Raw genomic sequence first — 21,722 nt, forward strand, 5'->3', positions numbered from 1 at the left:
ACCCTTCAGACTAGACTTGCCCTTCCCCTTGCCTTTCATGCCCTTGGCTTTGCCTGCAACAGCAAAATTCTCCTCGTCCTCGGTCCTGACTGATCTCCCTTCTTTGGTTCCTCTTTTGATATCTTCCTGTATGCAGTCAGTCCAAAACCTTTCCCAATTGGGAAAATTCTCTCCCACTAACAACATCTTGAAAACCCTGCCAAGACTTGTGAAGTCCAAGTAAGGCAAAACTCACAAGGTCGTGATCAAATACAACTTCACCCACACCACCTAGCTCATCTTGAACCTGAGTGAACCTAGTAAGATATGTGGTGATGGGCTCTCCTTGTATCATCAAGACACTCCTTAGCTTCTCCTGACGAGCAAGCTTCCTAGAATCATTGGTTCTCTGATATAATTTTAAGATGACTTGGAACATCTCATATGTTGTCTTTTTGTCATGGATGTGGGGAACTATATGATCTTTGAATCCTTCTAGATTAATCATCCTTGCTTTGATATCATTCTTATTATGTTGGGCCAATTATTGGATAAATTCTCCCACCCCATTGTCTTCCAACACTACCGTGATCCTCCCTTTCCAAGAGATGAAGTTCGATGGCCCCTCTAAACAATGATTAGTTCTCGGTCCTTAATACGCCATTCTTCCTATCCTAGGAACTGTTATTCGCAAATTTGCTTGCTCTTCTTCTCAAATCTGAACTTTGTGCACTAGTCGTACACTGTTCTATAGCTCTAATACCATGTAGAATTACCTTGAAATTCTGCCACTGCTTCAATGAACAATTCTGAAAACTACTTTCTATTCATAAAGACACAAAAATTCCCTACTTACTTGCAATGAAATAGAACAAAAATAAAACACAGTCTCACGATAGCAAAATACAATATTTTTCTAGGGAACCCCACTAGGAAAACCCTCTACTTGTTTGAGAATTGTATTGATAGAAATTTTGAGCTTTAGATCTCTTACAATACAGTGATGTTTCAACAGAAAACACTCATTTTCACTGCTTGTTCTAAGCTTGAAACCCTTGCAAGAATTCCAATCCTACTCCTCAATTTCCATGCCACGTTGAGTTCATAAATCCTTGCATTGATCCTGGATTTAGCTCCTATTTTCTAGCGCATGAGGAGCTCCTATTATTTAAGAAATACCTCTTAAATCCTAGTGCATTCCTCAAGGAAATTGCCCTCTAACAAGTTCGCACAAGCTTCTCCTTAGCTCATCTATCTCTCACAAGATCTTCATACAAATCCATGCTCACTAATAATAATGCAAATTGTGCCTTGGTCCTCCTTATAAGCAATTTGAATTAGCTAATTCTTGCAAGCTCATTTTTTGGAACTCAAACTAGTGATTGATGAGTTAACTGAGTCTAACTGACTCATGTAACTCCTCCTGCCTCAATTAAGAAATTGAGACTCACTCGCTTGCCTTTTCCAAAGATAACTCACACTAGAAGACACCAAATTGAGCCTTCCACTCCCACGCATAGGTTAAATTGCTTCATAACTCATCCCAATTTTTAGGAACTCAAGCATGCAAAAGAAGCACTCGTTGTGGTCTCTTTGACTAAGGCACAAGTCAAAGAAGACCTTCACCCGCTCCTTTTCAACATGTTTACTTAGTATTATGCTTCATCAAGGTTGACAACCTACTCATGGATTATTCTTCATCAAGCTTGACAACCTGCTCATGGATATTTTCTTTCCTGTGTTCACAAGTGCTTTTCCAGAATTTGGTACCTTCTGCACATTTTCTTAAAAAAATTTCGCTATAGTCTCAATTTGATTTTCATTTCATACGATATACATCTAGTTTTCCAAATGTTTGATCACTTCAAATAGTGAACAAAACAAATCACTTTTAAATCAAATTACACTTGCCTTTTATATGTTCCTCCAATATGTCTTCTCTCTCATTAGATGAAACTAGCACAATTTCCAGGAAACCTCAAATATTCAAGGACTCCAATATTGATCACATTCCACATTTAAAAATACATATAATATAATCTAGGGATGTAAAATATAAACTTGTGGAATTTGGTCCCTTTTATTTTATCAATTAGGTAGCTTTGTTATTTGGTTCACGTAACCAATTTATTAACTAATATCACTTTAAACTGGTATCTTATTATTAAAGACAATAATAATGTGATTTTGTTACATTGAACTTTAGCATTGTAATGTTAATACTCGAAAACAATAGCGAAAAAACATCTCTTGGGGTGGTTCCTGCTCGTGGATATTTTCTTCTCCACGTTCATTGGTGCCTTTCCAGAAGTACTTTTGCACATTTTCTTAACAAAATTCCATTATAGTCTCTCTTTAATTTTCATTTCATATGATATACATTTAGTTTTCCAGATGTTTGATCACTTCATACAGTGAACAAAAAAATCATTTTTAAATCAAATCACACTCGCCTTCTATATTTTCCTCCAAATATGTTTGTTCTCTCATTAGATGAAACTAGCACAATTTCCAGGAAACCTCAAATCTTCAAGGACTCCAATATTGGTCACAATTCCACATTTAAAAATGAATATAATATAATCTTAGGATGTAAAGTATAAACTTGTAGAAATGGTCCCTTTTATTTTATCAATTACATAGCTTTGCTACCTGGTTCACCTAACCAAATTATTAACTAATGTCACTTAAAACTAGTATCTTATTATTAAAGACAATAATAATGTGATTTTGTTACATTGAACTTCAGTATTGTCATATCAATACTCTAAAACATAAATGAAAAACCATCTCTTGGGTGGTTCCCATTCAGCCAAACCATGGGTTAAAAACTACATGGAAATCAGTAAAAAGTTTGGAACTTTGTAAATCGTTAAAACCCAGTGAACAAGAAGACTACCAATGCCAAAATGCATGTTTCCTATAAAAAAAATTCACCTCAAACATAAAATACTAGTTTTCAGCTAAGTCACCTAACATGGGAACATGGGACACGAAGGACATGAGGATTCGAGTGCCCGACATGGGCGCGTTGACCCCCCATAACAAGACACATGAGGACACATTATATATATATATATATATATATATATATTTCTTACACAAATTCTCATTCATGATACAAACTCATTGATTCAAACATAGATCTTCATCTAGATGTAAGTTTTACAAAGTAAGATTATAAATACAAATAAAAGTGAGTCATGACATATTCATTAATGATCCAATAGGAGAAAGACAAGATAATGCAGTTTGCTAATTAAGTCATCAAAATCAAAATGTGTTACATAGGAGTAGCAATGCCAATGGAAAAATAGAAATAGCAAATACAAAACAACTACAAACCTCAATGCAGTAGGTAGCTCATGAGTCGTCAATCGTCGTCATCAAAATCAGCATCATTGTCATCATCTTGGTCACCACTGTTCTCCTCTGCTACATCCTACTCCTTTGTATCCAATGTCATCTTTGCATCTGCTGGGGTGGAGGATGACCTCTGTGCAGTATCACCATCATCAAAAGTGACAGTGTCTAGCACTGCTCATTAGGATCCAAGTTGGTCAATGCCAACTCAACACTATTGTCCAAACCCATATCATCAGAAAGACATCCCACATTTCTCTTTCCCTTCAACCACTCATCCCTCTGCCTGTAAATAAGACAAAGGTTGGTGTGCACATACACCATTGTCTCTGTCCTGGACTGCTCAAGCCTGCTCTTCTTGACACTATACAAATTCCCATATGTGCTCCGATTCCTCTGGCAACAAGAGGATGAAATCACCTGAGAGAGGAGCCTCATGGCTAACTGTTGTAGAGGAGGGCTTGTTTCCCCATGAGTTGCTCACCAATAATAGGGCTTCTTATCCCCCCCATCTCTAATCACATAATATACTACAAATCAACCAGTGCCAGTGGAAAACTTTGCAAAGGCATCCTCCACCTCATCACTATCTTGAAAAATCTACCTCAATGCATCTTTCCTCCCCTGAGAAATTTCACCATCCATGTGAGGAGGGAATCTGCAGGAAGGTCCACCATTCAGCGACTCATGGTTGTAGTATTTTGGTTCAATGAGTGAGCCAAACAATGCAAGGGTGTGCAATTCTTGTCCCATCTGCTAACAAGAATATCCTGTATGGTGGTGAAGAAGGCCTCTGATTCGGGGCACTCACTCTGTAAAATAATGCTCCTCACAGACTCAATCATGAAATCACATCCCTCATAAACCTCTCCTAGGATGGGCTGGTCTGTATCTGCAAATAGTAGCAAAGAAATGATAAGGTCCATAATCTTAATAAGTAGATCTACCCTCTCCCACCAAGCATAATCTAACATTGTGTCCTTCACTCTTTTTGAGGTTGCTTGATCTGTCTTTCTCCAAAAAGACCAAAACTCTGAAATAACCATGGCTCCAAGAGATGCCTTGACCTCCCTCAACCTCTTCAACATGATGAATAAAGAGGCAAACAGTGTTATCTGCAATCTTCAACAATGATAGATTGGTGTACTCCTTGTAGATAGTGAGGGCATTTATATGATTTTGTATAAAGTTGTGGATATGTCGTGCATCCTCAATAATACTTCCAATCCAAATCACATGAAAAGCAATAAATTTAAGTGCTAAATTCAAAAAATAGACAATGCAAGGTGTCCAAAATACTTGTGGATATTTAGCTTCCACAATCATGCCAGCAACCTTGCAAACAGGTGCATTATCTGTAATAATTTACACACAAGAATCAACACCTACATCTTCAATAACTTTAATGAACAACTCACCCATATATTGTGCATCCTTGTATTGTCCAAGTGCATCCGCTGATTTCAAGAAAACTGGAGCATTCGAGGAAAACACCATGAAGTTGATGAGTGGGTGGCATGTTGGATCTGTCCATCCATCAGAAACAATGCTAACCCCAAATGTTGACCATGTTGACTTAATAGGTTCAAGCATTTTGTCCACCTCTTTCTTTGCCTTCGTCAACAATGTGGTTCTAAGCTTCTCTGACCCAGGAGGCACATAACCTGATGGAGCCCCTTCAGTTAGAGCTCAACACATCTCAATAAATAAAGGTGAGCGTACAACATTAAAGGATATGAAATTCTAATAGAAAAAGAATGCAATGGTGAGATCAAGCTCTTCCCGTTTCTCTTTCTGAAAAATCCAGTCCATTGGACCAAGTGCCACTGCCTTTCTTTTTGCTGCTTGTCCCCCACCAAAACTCTCAAATGGAAATTTGTTGTTTTCCACAAGAATGAAAGGGGGTCATCATTCCTGTGTTTTTAGATGTTACAATCACCTTTTCCATACCAGCATTGGCTTCTTTTTCCATTTATTTCCTCTTAACTAAAGACACTTGTGTACATGTTGCAATTCCACAACCTGGTAAAGCGAACAAATGAGATTTCACACGGTAATATGTGCTCATGAAATGATTGTTGCAATAGTTTCATTTCCAAGCAAGATTGCCTCCTCCCTTTAACTTGTTGCCTTGCCCTTGCTCTCATGTGACATGTTTCCACAAGGGCTATTTGTTATCTTGAAGTTGTTGTCTTCCCTCAACATTTAAAGTTGTTGTTGCAGCCCCACTTCCCATAGAGGAAACACTTGCAGACCCTAATGAGATTGGAACAGTAGGGGCATCTCCAATGGGGACATTCTTCCCCTTCCTTTGCCCTTCCCTGCTGCCCTTGATTGAGCCATGAATGTTGTAAAAAAATAAAGAAAAAACGCACAAATTTGTAAAAAAAATGCACATGCAAACTGTTGTAATAAAAATGCAAAAAAATAGAGACAAAATGCACTTACATGTTGCTTGAATCACCTCGAAAATGCTCCCACACCCTTTTTTATTCGCTCCCACACACCCACAGCAAGAGAAAAAGTCAAATGTGAAGTTGAAATGGGGACCAAACAACCCTTTATGGGTCGCACGACACTCAAAAAAGCGGACACGTGTCCCACCAAATCATGTCCAATTTGACCAATTCAGGACACGAGGGGAGCTGAGGAACGAATCCAGTTTTTTAGGTTTTCAGATTTTTCTTTTGGAAAATGACTATGATGAGTGTTGTTTTTTTTGCCATGGAGGAACCCAGTAGCCCACCTAACACATAACTACTAGTAAACCTTTGGGCTCTACCACCTGTCCTCTTTGTAAACCGGGCCGCAAACAAGGGGATTTGAACCTTGGATCTCTCAGTTTTCACAGATTTCACATTACTTCGATCACCAATTGAGCTGCCCCCCGAACGACTACGATGAGTGTTAACAACAATAGATTTATTCATACATAGAATGCTTGTTTGTGCAAAATATCCACTTGTTTTATCTCTGTGTTTGTAAACGTCACATTGAAACTTCAGGGCCTCCATTACATATTTAAAACATCTAAAAGTACTTCTAAGATAGATCTCGCCTTTGCCAATCTAGAAGCAGGATTTGGGATAAAAATACCCTAGTTGACATGTTAGCACTCACTCTCAAGTAAGAATATGCATTAAGTATCTTGAATGTAGTCAACAACATTGTTTTAAAAAACAGCCGAGTCGACTCCGACTCGGCCGGGTTAGCGCAATGGCCGAAACAGAACGACTGGCTGGGTTGTTACCGAACCAGTCATTGACTCAGTCGACTCGGTAACAACTCGTCCGACTCGGTAATGACTCGACCGGCTCGGTAACAACTCGTCCGACTTGGTAATGACTCGGTCAACTCGGTAACAACTCGGCCGGCTAGACTCTTTGACAAAAATCCTGAAGCACATTTGTCAAAATTTGTTCCGCCTCCTACATATCAATGGTTGGGTTGTTGTTTATTGCATATTTATAGCCCTAAACTAATCTATCATTGTGAGAAAGTTTTGAAAATTACAAGACCAAAGTATGGTTATCCTAGTGGCATGAATTAGAAAATTGAAACAATGCGTTGAGCCATACAATGTTTTTAAAAAAACAAACGTTCTGGCAATGGACTAATAAATACATATTTACCTCTGATTGTTCTGGAGCTTGACCAGAATTAAATCAAGGGTTTTGAGACTTCATTAGGGGCAAAGAATTGGTATTATTGTTGTTGTAATCTAGTGATTGTCTTTAGGTTGTTGCAGAAAAGAATCCTGGCATTAGTGGCTAAGTATGAACTTTGTATTGGACAGTGCACTGTGTACCATTTTCATATAATGGATATATTCATGAGCCTACTTTGATCATATGTTGTCTTCTCTCAATATTCTAACGTTGTGTTTGGAAACATGAATGAAAATCTTTAAAATTATGTTTTTTATTAAAAAAAAAATTATTTAATGTATTTTTTACAACAATCGAATCATTGAAATCATACCAGCCGAGTCGATACTGAGTCGGAGTCGACCCTCGGCGGTTTCCGAGTCGAGGTCGTAGTTTTAAAACATTGGTCAACGATGATGTGTGTTTCCGCCAGAAGCAAATATGCTTGTGATGACAAATGCATGTCATATCTTTGTAAACTGTTGTAAAATGGTTGCACAGATGATATATCATATTCTGTATGGATACTCTACCTGCTATCATGCATAACAAGAAATTTCACAGCTCATCACCAAAATCACGAAGTAAAATGAAGACTCGTGTGCAGGTAAAATCACTGAAGGCACCCCAATATGACTACAGTAATTGCAGATTGGCATTTAAGCAGACGTATGTTTAAATCATCTTAGAACTGCTCTTGCTGAACACTATAGATAAACATCTACAAAGTAACATTTCTGATCATTTAAAACCTGTAAAATGAAAATGGCTTCATAATTATCTTAATCCTAGATAATAAAATAGTGATAAAAATAGATCACCTATAGTGACGCTATATCAGTCTGCTCAGAAACTTAAGCTACAACTTTGACACATCACTAATAAAAAATACCATCTTTCCAACAATGCATGATATTTGGCCAAAAACTATAGTCCAAGCATGATATTTGGTAGAATAGAAACCCTATGCTACTTTTGTAGCTTGTATATATTGCTAAAACAAGGTTCAGAATTGAAAAATACAAGATTAGCCAAATTACCAGGTGAGCATTATGAAAAGCTGCAAGTAGCTCATGCCAATCTCTGGTTAAACACGAAGTTTTACAAAAGATAACCATCATGTGCACTACTCCCATGTATTTATATTCCAGGACACAGTTGACATTTATTTGTTTCTGTCATCTGTTAAGGCACAAAACCTGTAAAGGAAAGAGAAAAGCCATCCTATCAATATCTGAATTAGCATGACTATAATTCAAAACTGCCTAACAAATTGTCCAAAAGTATAAGATTATGCGGTGTTATTCATATCCCAAATGGCAATGACAAAATAACAATCAAACCTTCATCTCAAATTCTAAGTAGTTATGGGACTTACAGAGCCTAGCAATATCTGTGTACACCTTAATAAACTTACTTCTCTATGCCTTGCATGCTCAGCACTGCAAGTCTCCAACAACAAAGCACTGTGAAGAAATTCTGAAGCCATTTGAAAGTAAAGGCTAGTGATATCAAGGTCACTAAGCCGCAGAGTCTGCAACATCTATTGCAGCTACATAAGATTTCCAAGGCAATTACAATTTAAAACATTAAATTGCATCAAATCACGAGGTACTCTTTTAGGAAATTATAATTTGATTAATAGGGCACAAAACCTGTGAAGGAAATAGAAAAGCCATCCAATCAATATCTGAATTAGCATAACTATAATTCAAAACTGCATTAGAAATTGTCCAAAAATATAGATTATGCGGTGTATTCATAGTCCAAAATGGCAATGACAAAATAACAATCAACCTTTCATCTCAAATTCTAAGTTGTTATGGGACTTATAGAACCTAGCAATATCTGTGTACACCTTAATAGACTGAGTTATTTTTCTATGCTTTGCACTGCTCAGCACTGCAAGTCTCCAACAACAAAGCACTGTGAAGAAATTCTGAAGCCATTGAAAATAAAGGCTAGTGATATCATAGTCACTAAGCTGCAGGGTCTGCAACATCTATTGCAGCTACATAAGATTTCAAAGGCAATTACAATTTAAAACATTAAATTGCATCGAATCACGAGGTACTCTTTTAGGAAACTATAATGGACTGATAGGGGTAATTAAAACCAAGCAGACCTTCAATTTCTGCAGTGCCTTTCAGATCATTGGCCTCTTTTAATGGGGTGTTTCTCTCCTTACACCACTTGCAGCAACTCCTTCCCCAGGTTTCCCTCCCTTAGTTCCATTAGATGTAAGACATTTCACATGACCGATCAATGCTCTATGCAAGTGATCAGACTTTGCTCGACTCTCTGGGAACTCTTGACAATTCACCATTAGTGCCATCAATTGCAACTGCCTTGATCTTTTCAAGAGGTTTATTTTATTCCAGCTCACTTTCATTATTGCACTTTGTTTCAAACCAGGTATGATTCTTTGTCCAACATTTCCCTCTACGAGAAGGGATGAAGACACCATTATGAAGAAAAAAATTCAAGGCCTAAGTACAGCAATTTCCACTCTACATCGATAAACAGAAAGAAAGAAAAAGATTTTGCAGGAAAATGTAACAAGTTCAGCATATTATAGATAACTAGCAAAGTCCCCGGATGCGGGTGTCACCGAGCAAGGGCATGGCGTGCCACATGCTCAGCATGTGCCGCCACGTGAAGGACTGAGGGAGTTATTGCCCCTTGCCGCCGAAACGTTAAGTAGGGGGAGGCACGGCAGAGTTCTTAATGGCGCCGCTGGGAACGATGGAGAGCCTGCAGAGGGAATTCAATGCCTGCAAATCCCAAGGGAATGACAGCAAGTTTAAGTGGGAAGGAATGTTGCTGTTCAGGGCTCAGAGAGCCAAGCCAGCAACACAGAATTCTGAGGGCAAATCGAGCGCAATTGAGGCGGAGGGTGAAGGCGTTCACTTGGGCGACGTTCGCTTCCTGCTGGCTCATACTGTGCGCGGTTTATGGGCAGTTGAACTCTGCCTTGAATCGAGTCGGGGACAGCACTCAAGTGGCAGTAAGAGTTGTGAATTCAAGCCCACAAGCTCGGTCTTGGAGCAAATTGAAGGAGCCGCGGAAAATATGGCGCGACTGCGGGAGAGACAGCCGAGTAGAAGGGGACCTGGGCGTGGGGCATCTTCACGCCCCCCTGCAGCGGATATACACCATCACTGCTGCTGCTGCTACTGCTACAGGAGGGCGGGAGCCTTACCAGTTCCAGCCAGTCAGTTCTTGGAGGTTGGCAGCTCCAGTGGAGGTGAGCCCGTGCTTCCAGCATTCGGCTCAGTTGTTTTCACCTTGGGCAGCTCGCAGGAAAATACAGGCATTAACGCACATATCTCAGTTCTCTTTACGAAGGTTCCTGAGGAGAATGACGATGGAAAGCAACCGGTTTCGGCTGAAATACCTCCAGAAGGCAATCGCGAGGAAAGTCCAGTGCTGCAGCCACCAATTGAAAAGGGCAATTCAGGGAAGGAGCCTCAGCAAGCCCCTCCCCAGCCTCCAGAGCAGGAACCGCCGGCCACTGCGAAGGACCCTATGGCAATGTGGGCTGGCATCCCGGAAGGCCAAGGCTGGTGCTACATCATTGAGGAAGAGCCAGATGACTAATCCCCAAAGGCACTCTCTGGCTTACCTTTTTCTCTATGTTTGTAGGCTTTTAGTTCTTTTTCATATTCTGTGTCTATCTGTTATGCGTCATGGCAAGGTCTACTATGAGTCTTTTTGCTGGAAGCCCCTGCGCGGGCCGTTTCATTACTGTCTGAGTTCAAATCTGTGTCATATGTTTTGGTTTCTCATGGAGGTGCTGCCCCTGCGTGGGCGAATTCTGTGTCAAGTAAAGCCTTCCAAGGTGCCTCAGTTGGCCTTGGACAAAATGTTTTTCTACATGTAATGTTTACCTGTATATAATATAATAGATTAGCTAGTTTTACTGAGAAAAAAAATAGATAACTAGCAAAGTATATAAAAAGCTTCACCAAAGGCAACCAAGACTAAAGAAACAATTTGCAAACCCATACATTTATCAGAAGCATTTTGTTTCTGTTCCATTTTTCTTGTTTGAAATTGTGTGTCCCATTACAACATTATTCCCCTTAATTGTTTGATGTGTTGTACCCTGCTTGACTTGTTTCTAGGGGCTGTTGAACTACATTATTGAAGCTCTTGCTCTTAATAGAACTCAATTTCTTCTTTTCTGAAAAAGAACTTGAGTGGTTCAATCAGCTTGCAGAATCCATGAGTCATATCGTTATTTGGTATTTCTTACCATTGCTGGAATTCACACTTGGCGTGGATCTTTTACATCTTGTATTAGCTCAACCTGTTTGAATTCAAAGAAGAAAAGAGTTCAAAAAGAAGAGTTCCTGGAAGATGAAACTGCCTTTCAAGTTTTACTTGCATCCATCTGAACCTGGCCCAGTTGTATTTCATACATAGTAGCAGGGTGGGGTACTTGTGTAGTCAACAGTTTGTAAAAAACTATGCATTAGCTCAGCCTGTTTGAATTCAAAGAAGAAAGAGTTCAAAAAGAAGAGTTCCTGGAAGTTGAAACTGCCTTTCAAAGTTTACTTGCATCCACCTGAACCTGGCCCAATTGTATTTCATACATAGTAGCAGGGTGGGGTACTTGTGTAGTTAACAGTTTGTTAAAAACTACGCTGAATCATGTCGCGATTTGTTGCCAAACTTCCCATCTCCCGAGCCCGTTATCCGGCCCTTACACTATGCATTCACAAGCTGCTCTGGGGTTGACCCTCCACGCTGACCTATCTATGGGCCGACACATCTGAACCAATGGTTGGGTTGTTGGGCTCAAGTGTTTTCCACCACGGCCTGGGCTGACATCATCCCACCCCCCTTCAAACTTGCGTCCCACTTTGCACTCCCAGTGGATAACCTCTGGACTTACATGCCCTAGTGGGTCCACGCCTCTATGCTAACAAAACTTTTGATTGGTCCACAGCCCTTTATCTTACCTAGCAGCTCCGATGGCCCCACTCTTGGCATGCTATTCCAGTCCCCATCAGCCTAGGCATTCCTTCTGCACAACCTTCTGTGGCCTTCTAGGATGCAACACTCCCGGCCTTACGTGATCCTAGGCCCCTACCCAACCGTCGATTGCCCAACTTAATCTTGGCCTTCCATCATTGACCTCGCGCTCAGTTATGTGTTGTAGTCATATGGCTAGTCAATGTCACATGCTTCGGGTTCAATTTCAAGTTCGACAATGATTAGGTTCGGTTTGAATTCGAATTTTTTGATGAGGTTCGGATAAGGTCTGCCATTAGGTTCATCTATATATATATATATATATATATATATATATATATATTAATTTAAAATGAATTATAGGATAAAATAGTAAGAAATCAACATCAGTAATCATCAAAAATGCTTTCACAAACATGGAAACCACAAGGATAAATTACAAGCTTGAGTTGTGACATCAAGTTACGAGTTTTGATCTCTGGACTTGGTTAATGGCTATGAGGTTCGTCAAAGCTCAAAAAAATTTTAAGGTTCGCTAAAATTCGAACCTCAAGGTTAAAGTTCGACAAACCTTGTGACATAGTGGCTAGTGACTTAGCTTTCAACCAACCCCATGCGGCCCGATACATCCATCCAAGTCATGGATAAGGTTAAGAGGCTGAGAATGCAGCTAAGGTCTTTCTTCCACGCAACACTTTGAGCCATTTGCGAAAGGATTGACCATGGCTTGGCCACAGTGGTTCTAGAATTGATTAGCCTTACAACAAGGTTCAACCATCGTTATTGAAGTTATGTGAAGCACATGCTGGTGCTATCCCTCCTAAATTTACAAGTTACCATCTCCGAGTCCTTGATGGCAGAGATACAAAACACAACCCAGGGACTCATCCACCAAGCCAAGAACTTGCCCATCCAGTCTATTATAGTTCTACGGTCTCTTGGGTCCTCTGAGTCATACAGGGAACAAACCACACTCGACACAGAGTTCTATAGGCCTTAAGGAGTTCAACGTTCCTCAAATCAACAAGAAATCCTCCTTTACGGTCTGATTATAGACATAAGCCATATATATAGGCACATAAGTGACTATAATACAAGCCTGCAAGCATTTCATTCTTAAGGGCAAGAATTCCAAGCATGAGCCACATAGTTAGTCATCAAACATTCATTGCTACAGGTCAAAGCCAACACAAATGACATTCAACGCTCATACCTCATAAAATGGCATTACTTAGTGCATACAACACTAGCAAAAATGATTATATATCAATGTTTCCTGCGTAAGAAACATTAGTGCAACATTACAACAACAATGTACACATGCATCAGAGTTTCATACAGTAGATGCAATAATGATTCACAACTCAACATGAGCTCAACAACAAGGAGAAGCAATTGCAGACACTTATCTAAAATCAATACTAGAGTTGGCAATACAATGGTGTATGCAGGCCTTTTCGGGCTATTTCTCCTAAGCTTGCAGGTTTTAGATCAAGGCCAAATAATTGATTTGTTCCTAGTTAATATATCTTTTTTATTAACATAGATGTGTTCATCTCACCATACACAGACCTCAAGCCAAATTTCAAGCACATAACGAACACAAGAAGAAGCCTATACCTGTAAAGATATTAACAACACCTGAAACACATTTTTCATGCCCACTTCACATCCTTAACCATTAATCTAGCCAATTAACAGCTTTGGGCCAACATATTATATACAACACACAAATCATAAGTAAACAAAGATACATTAGTCCTTTAGGAATGAACCATTCCTCATCCATCGCATGGACCTTTAACATTGTTCAAGAATTCACATTCCTCATTATGTCATAAGCAGAACAACACAATGAAACAATATCATCACAGACATTAAAGCCAACACATTAAACATGCGCATAACAATCAATGCATAGAGGTTTAAATATACTTATCTTATTAAAATGTACTCAGCAACTGAGATTGGGACTTCAACTCTCCAACCAACCATAGACAAGTTGCATCCAAGTCTCTATTGCAACTTCCAATGTTTGAGGTAGACTACTCTCAGAGGAGTTTCAAACCACTACTTCAACTGAAACAAGTTGCCTTGAGGCTGCCTCACCTCCACCCACCAGCTATCAAACCCAGTAAACACAATGAACTATTTCAGTGACTTGCAACCATCTTCTACTAAGGAGATTACACCAATATCATCCACTGAACAGAGTGTCTCAGGGCTACCTTGCCTTAACCCACCAGCTAGTCCAAGACTTCACATTAGGCAAGGAACACTCCATTCCATGTAGAGGGACTTTTAAATCAGTATCTCAAATTCTCTAGGGATTTAGACCAATGTTTTTAAAACCGGAACCGGTGACCGGACCGGTCCACCTAATGAACCGGTTTACCGACCGGAACCGGTCTAACCGAGACTGGTTTGGTCTAAACGAACCGGTTTTAAAAAAAACATTAAATAATTAATTTTTAATGAAACAAAACTATTTTTAAGATGTAAAACCATGATTCCAAGCCAATAGAGACAAAATATGCAAAGTTTGCTCATTTATATACCATGTAAAGGTGAATATATCAAAATGGCACCGAGTGCAATACATATCATCGACAAAATAGCAAAATACATAAGAAATGAGGCTCTAAATGGCCTATAAAGTCCAAAAACAATGTTGCAAGCTATGAGGCCATTGGCCTACAGTCCTACTACAAGTCTACAGTGTACACATGATCAATCATCAAGTTCATCACCACTACTAGACACAGGATCATCATCAGGAGCTACATAGACATCATCTGGTTCAGAGTCTGAGGATGCCTCAGCCTGATTTGCAACCTCAGTATCAATGCCACCAATGACAATAGAAGTGGAAACGAAATCTTTCCTAGATTTGAAGTTTACCGTCTGTCTGGTAAGGACCGGTAATGTGATGTTAAAGCAACCATAAAAAAATGCTAAGGCATTTTAAGTGCAAAGGGAGAAATGTTACAGATAAAAAAGTCACTCGTAATTCTGAAGATGTAAATGACATTTTAAGCTTTCAATTACTGGGACAAGGTGAGAATGCTTGAGGGAGGACATTCCAAAGGAATATGGAGTCACATGGGGTGTTTTATTTCAAAATTGTACAAAAACAAGCATAATTGTGGGCACTTGGGATTTGGGGGAACACCAGCTTAAGAGGAAGTTTGATCTGTTGATTACAAAGTTTCATGTTGAACTGTTGAGCTTACATCACATATCTACATAAATGGTTGTCTTTGATGATTTCCAAGATTGGCAATTGACCTAATCAGAAAAGCTTTCTGTGCAATTTCTTATCAGTCTTATAAAAACCAACTGAAATGTAATCTGAAACTCAAGTTTGTGCATGGGAGTTCCGATAAAAGGCAATTTTGTGAAATTCTTGCTGCAAAACCTTGGAAGTTGGCTGTCTTTCTAATTAAATCACTGGGAGGTTCCTGAATCTTAAATCGCCTTGGCCAATTTTAACAGAACTTTGGTATCCATTGTTCAAGAAGTTGGTTGCATGAATCTGTTTCATCTTGTGGCTTTTTGACAGTGTCATTAATCATAGTGTGGTCATAAATACAAAATCATAACTCAAGCACAAAGATAGGATCACTGGGGTGTGATATCAATGAACGTTGCGATCTTTTTGATTTAGCCTCAGATTCAAGGTCGATAAAATGTATTAACGAAGCATAAACCTTACCAACAAGGATTGTCACTCTTCCCAATCCTGATAGACTTACCATTTGAGGGCACTAGTAGATTCTGTACCGAGAAAGTTAGAAGCACATTCATCACAATCCTCATGCCTAAAACCGGCCGGTTTAGGACGGAACCGGCCGGTTTTTCACCGGTTAGGGCAAAAACTGGGCGAAGGGGGCCTTCCAACCGGGTTTTTTGGCCGATCTAGACCGGCGGCCTTGCTAACCGGCCGGTTAGACCGGTAACCGGTTTTTTAAAACGGTTTTGAAAACTATGATTTAGACACAAAGAGTCTCAATTCAGCACCAGAGAGAGATATAATTAACAACATGGAGGGTTTATCAGCTATGTTACCTTTTGAAGAAATAAAAGTGCACTTTCCATTTGTAAAAGGTTATCAACCAGCAAAGTCTCCAATGGATCTATCAGCCTCTTAATGCATAACCACTACTTTATGATTATCAGTCAGCAAACCTTTTGGGGTTGCTCAATTAGCTATCATCAAAGTTATGCTCTTCTCCCTCAATCCTGAAATCTCCTTTGCCCTCAGTGATTTGATCTACTCTTTCGAAAGCCTCACGACCTCCCTACCTTTTCCTCTATTCCCTTCCTCTGCCTATACATACAAGCAGTGGGTGATTTTTCTACGAACTTTTCGACTTATGCTGCTTTCGTCAACCAAAGCCTCTCGATCTCCCTTTTTGTCATTGTAACAAGAGCCTCTCGACCTCCTCTCTTTTTTCAATGTGCACCGACTCCCACTTCCTTCACGCGTGAGAGAATGTGAATGAAGAGAGTCCCCTTCTTGCAGTGCATGCGATAACTTAAAGACCAAATACACCCAAAAACAAAAAAACTCCTTCCTCTTTGTGTCGTTTTTCGTTATATCCTCCACTGCCTTCTCGACCACAATGGTTCTATCATTCCAAGTGGTCTACGGGTCCAACCCCTCTTGACAGCATAACCTGTACCTTTCATTAAACGTTTGTCCTTTCTTGCTTGTAGCCCTTGCTCAACAGGGACATGGGTCTATCCTTATCTGTCCAATTTATTTTAATACACAATTGGCTCATGTTAACTAAATTATTAAAATAATAATAACAGTATATATGGTTTAAAATAATAATCATAATAATAACAATAAAATGTTTGATATTATAGAAAGTAATTAAAAAATTAAATTCTTATTGTTATAAAATTTTAAGTATTATTATTTTACATATTGATCTTTTTATTAAGAATTAATTTTGAATGGAGCAAATATTTGTTGGAATTGCATGTTTAAGAAAGAGAGATTCATCTTCACCGTCCACTCTAAGTCCTTAACGGGATGCAATCTTTGGTGATGTAATTTTTTTTTGCACTATAAAAAGGGTTTGCACCTTAAGAGATTTGATCCCTCTCGACTCTTGCTAGATCTATGGTCAAAATGGATCTATACTGGTAGAATTCATTTAGAAAGACGAACACAAAAGGGCCAATTAATTTACACACCATATTTAAAGAGATAATAGCATTGTTTTTTATATGTTTATTTATGGTCTTTTTACACTCTATTTAAGTGTCTTGTTATGATCCTTGACCCTACAAATTACACTATCAATTTATCCTTCAACGAATGAGTTTTCTTTCCATCATTTTAGCTCAAGGGTTTCTTTCAGTGAAACAAAACAGTTTTAGTTACGTAATCCTAGTCCATGATCCACGTGGTAATGATGTTTATGCTCTTCCATGGAAAATCATTGGCTCTCATTGCCATAGATTTAAAACTCGTACTCGGAACAGGCCAAGGTTGACTCTGATTCCGACTTCAACTCAGTATCAACTTAGCCTAGTTGATTTTAATGACTCGGTCTTTGTAAAAAATACACTAAATATTTAATTTTTATGAAAAAACATATTTTTAAAGATTTTCATTCATATTTCCAAACTTTAAGCATTAGAATAATTGAGAGCAGACAACATATGATCAAAGTATGCTCATGAATATATATACTATATCAAAATGGCACCCAATGCATTGTCCAGTGCATGTAATATAGAGATCAAAACAAAAACACATAATCAAAGAAGCTCTAAATGGCCTCTACAACAAAAAATCACTAGTCACTACTAAAAGACAAGGCAATATCATATGGCTCAGACTCTGAATCAGAGTCCGAGTTGGAAACCCATGGATCCTCCTCTTCATCAAGATCTCCAACTCCAACTCCTCACAAACTCCTCACACAAATGCAATGAGATAATTGTGAGCAAATATCAGGGAGGTGGGTCTCTTTTATAGGCTTGGAAGAGGAGTAAAGACATTGGGGAAAAACAAAAACAAAAAAAAGAATTTGAAGTTCGTCTTGCCGCCTTTTTTCCCTCCATCCAGGCCGACGAATTTAATTCAAGCTCAACAAAACCGGCAAGTCCATTACCAAACTGGCCGAATCAGTGACCAACTCAGTCGGTTCGTCGCAAGGGTTTGGCTGACTCAACCAGGCCAAATTCGAGTCGAACCATCCTGGTTTTAAAATTGCGCTGATTGCAAAATAAGTATTTTTATGCTTTAAAAAAATGTTTTACTTGTAACAAACCTGTTTGTATGCAGTTGCGTACTTAATAATGCTAATGATGTTGGAACAAATGATCAAATAATACCAATAAATCTAATGCATTGTCGTGAAGCATAACATGTCATGTGATTTAAATTTTTTTCTTTCACTCAACTTGCCTTGCTTTTTTTGTCTCATGTTAATATCCATTAACCATTATGTATGATGCGTTTTCTATTTGTGGTATTTTCTATGAGAGAAATTTGAATCTTTATTTGAGTTTGAGCTTGTTTCATGCATTTTGAATTCTTACAGCGTTCTAAACGTTTTTTTCTTTTCACTAAACACATAATAAATATATTGTGCTCTTTGGTTTTAGTCAACAAAGAAATCAAAAACCTGTACTTATTTTATTCTTGTTCTAAACGAAGTCAAATTCCGCTGGCCATGACTAATATTCGCTGACTTATCGGTGATCTCTATCAATTTTGCTTTAACCTAAAACTTCAGATATTTTGTAGAACAGTAGTACCAAAAAATTGTCAAATAGTGCAGTGGTGGAGGTATTTAGTTATTTGATTTATAGATCTTAATTCGCTTGGATGTAATACCATATATTGTACATTATCCAACTGTGAACCATCACATTAAAAATATTTACTCTGTTGTCTAGTAAAATACATTTCAATAATCTTTTGCAGCTCTTAATTGCGTACTTGATAATGATAATAAAGTTGAAACAAATGATCAGATAGTACCAATAAATCTATGCATTGTCGTAGAACATAACATGTCGTGTGATTTAAATTTTTTTCTTTCACTCAACTTGCCTTCCTTTTTTGTCTCATGTTAATATTCATTGACCATTATGTATAATGTGTTTTCTATTTGTGGTATTTTTTATGAGAGAAACTTGTATCCTTATTTGGGTTTGAGCGTATTTCATGCATTTTGAATTCTTACAGCATTATAAACGTTTTTCTTCTTTTCACTGAACACATAATAAATCTATTGTGCTCTTTGGTTTTAGTCAACAAAGGATTCAAAAACATGTGCTTATTTTATTCTTGTTCTAAACAGAGTCAAATTTTGTTGGTCATGGCTAATTTTTGCCGATTTATCCATAGTTTCTATCAATTTTGCTTTAACCTAAAACTTCAGATATTTTGTAGAACAATAGTACCAAAAAAGTGTCAAATAGTGCAGTGATAGATGCATTAGTTATTTGATTTACAGATCCTAATTTGCTTGGATGCAGTACCATATATTGTACATTATCCAACTGTGAGCCATGACATTAAAAAGATCTACTCTGTTATCTAGTAAAATACATTTCAATAATCTTTTGCAGCTCTTGTTGTTGACAGTGGCAAAGCTTAGGAGGTGTTGTCATTTCCACAAAGGTAACTTCAACAGCCAACAATGTATCGTCTCATTCAATAGCATTGGCCACCAACATTACAAAAAGTTGGGAAATGATTGTAAGCGTTGTTAAAAGAAGTAGAGAAATCTTCCATTTAAAAAAATGGATTGATTGTTAAGATCGTAAATATGGGTGATCAAATGATTTTCAAATTACAAATTAAAATGTGCTTTAAATATATTCGATGTATTCAGAACACTGCAATTTACAACAAATTAGGCCTTGTGATTTCTCTTTGTTACTTAAAGATAATTTGATAATGGATAGGAATTTCCACCTAAAAGAGAATCTACTCCATCTCCACGATCTCCCATCTGAGTGTTTTCCATTTTGTTTTTGTTTGATAAAATTATATTTAATTTAATATCTTTTGTGGGATCCAGATACCTTTTCTAGATCATCTCTAGGTATATTGTTAGTTTGTGTACTACAACAAATTATGATATAGAACCAAATTTCTTACTTTCAATTTTTTCTACCATAAATTTTGGATAGAGTTGACAATGTTTTGCAAAATAACATGAAAATTTCACATTTATCAACTTAAGACAGTTTCAAGAAGTCCCTTCAGAAATGACTTAGAAATGTTAAAGGAATTTTTAAAAGCAAAAAAAAACAAAGGGATATCAAATGGGAACAAAAGAAAATATACAGAAATAACAAAGCCTGATACTAAATTGAGAAAAATGCATATCATCATGAAAAGCAAAAAATGGAAATCATAAGTGAATCCAAGAAAAAAATCCAAAAGGTTCTAAGGAGTACAGAAAAGTAGGAAGAAAAAATCAATTGATCATTCTTAGAGATGATATGGTAAAATATGAATATAATGAACTAAATGGAAATAAAGGTTTGAGCATAATCAAGAATACAAAAAATGGGTTGGTGTTAGTTTCTTTGAAACAAATGTGTTAATGTGCGAAGAAAGAATACCTAGCCAAATGGAAGAATTCAAGAATGTAAATGATTGTATAAATTTTCTATCTCATTTAAAGAAGACTAGGACAGAAAATCTTAAAGATCATAAAACACCTTATTGGTGCCAAGGAAAGACATGGACAGAAAGATGTCACTAATGGAACTTCAAAAGATGAGGCTCATCTTTTGAAGTTCCATTAGTGGCATTTGAAAAAGTGTGGTTGTAACACCTTCCTAAAAGTCTCATCTTTTGAAGTTCCATTAGTTGCATCTTTCTGTCCATGCCTTTCTTTGGTACCAATAAAGTATTTTATGCTCTTTAAGATTCTATGTCCTAGTATTCTTTAAATGAAATGCAAAATTTGTACAAGCATTAACATTCTTGACTTTTTTCACTTGGTCGAGTACTCTTTCTTTGCACACTAACACACTTGCTTCAAGAAAACTAACACCAGCCCATTTTGTGTATTCTTGATCCTGTTGAAACCTTTATTCCCATTTAATTTATTATGATCATATTTTACTGTATCATCCTTATGAATCTCATTCATTGATTTTTTTCTCCCTTCTTTCCTATACTTCTCAGAACCCTTTGGATTTTTTTCTAGATTCACTCATGATTTCCATTTTTTGTCTTCCACAATGATGTGCGTTCTTCTCAATTTAGTATCAGACTCTGTTATTTATGTATATTTTTTTTTGTTTCCATTTGATATCTCTTTGTTTTCCTCTGCTCCTCAAAAATCCTATAACATTTCCAAGTTATTTTTAAAGAGACTCCCTAAAATTTTGTCTTAAGTTCATAATTGTCAAATTTTTATGTTATTTTGCAAAACATTGTCAACTCTATCCAAAATTTGCCACAAAACAACTTGTAAATAAGGAATCTAGTGCAATATCACAATTTGTTGCAGTATACAGAGCAACAATATACCTAGAAGTGATAAGGAGAAAGTATTTGGATCCCAGAAAAATATTAAATTAAAATAACTTTATCAAACAAAGACAAAATGGAATACGTTTGGATGATAGATCATCGATATGGAGTAGATTCATTTTTTGGTGAGAATTTATATCCATCATCAAACTATCCTCAAATAACACAGATAGAGAAATTGCAAGGCTTAACCTATTGTAAATTGCAGTGTTCTAAATACACCT

The 21,722-nt window shown here is 37.6% G+C and overlaps 1 long non-coding RNA gene across 2 annotated transcripts in view; it reads right to left on the minus strand.

Moving 5' to 3' along the window:
- Nucleotides 1–21,722, minus strand: part of LOC149200350 (uncharacterized) — a 53,775-nt gene that overhangs the window by 23,448 nt on the left and 8,605 nt on the right. Inside the window, exons 2-3 of one of the 2 annotated variants that reach the window (XR_016253826.1) lie at nucleotides 8,407–8,523; nucleotides 8,030–8,188 (exon numbers count right to left, since the gene is read on the minus strand). This is a non-coding gene — a long non-coding RNA (uncharacterized LOC149200350). Of the gene's footprint in view, nucleotides 1–8,029; nucleotides 8,189–8,406; nucleotides 8,542–21,722 lie in introns of both variants that reach the window. The other variant, XR_016253825.1, reaches the window with a different exon arrangement.

This window comes from Pinus tabuliformis, chromosome 2_1 (assembly GCF_031772625.1).
Source record: "Pinus tabuliformis cultivar Carrire ecotype Pingquan chromosome 2_1, CPIR1, whole genome shotgun sequence".
Lineage (NCBI taxonomy): Eukaryota > Viridiplantae > Streptophyta > Pinopsida > Pinales > Pinaceae > Pinus > Pinus tabuliformis.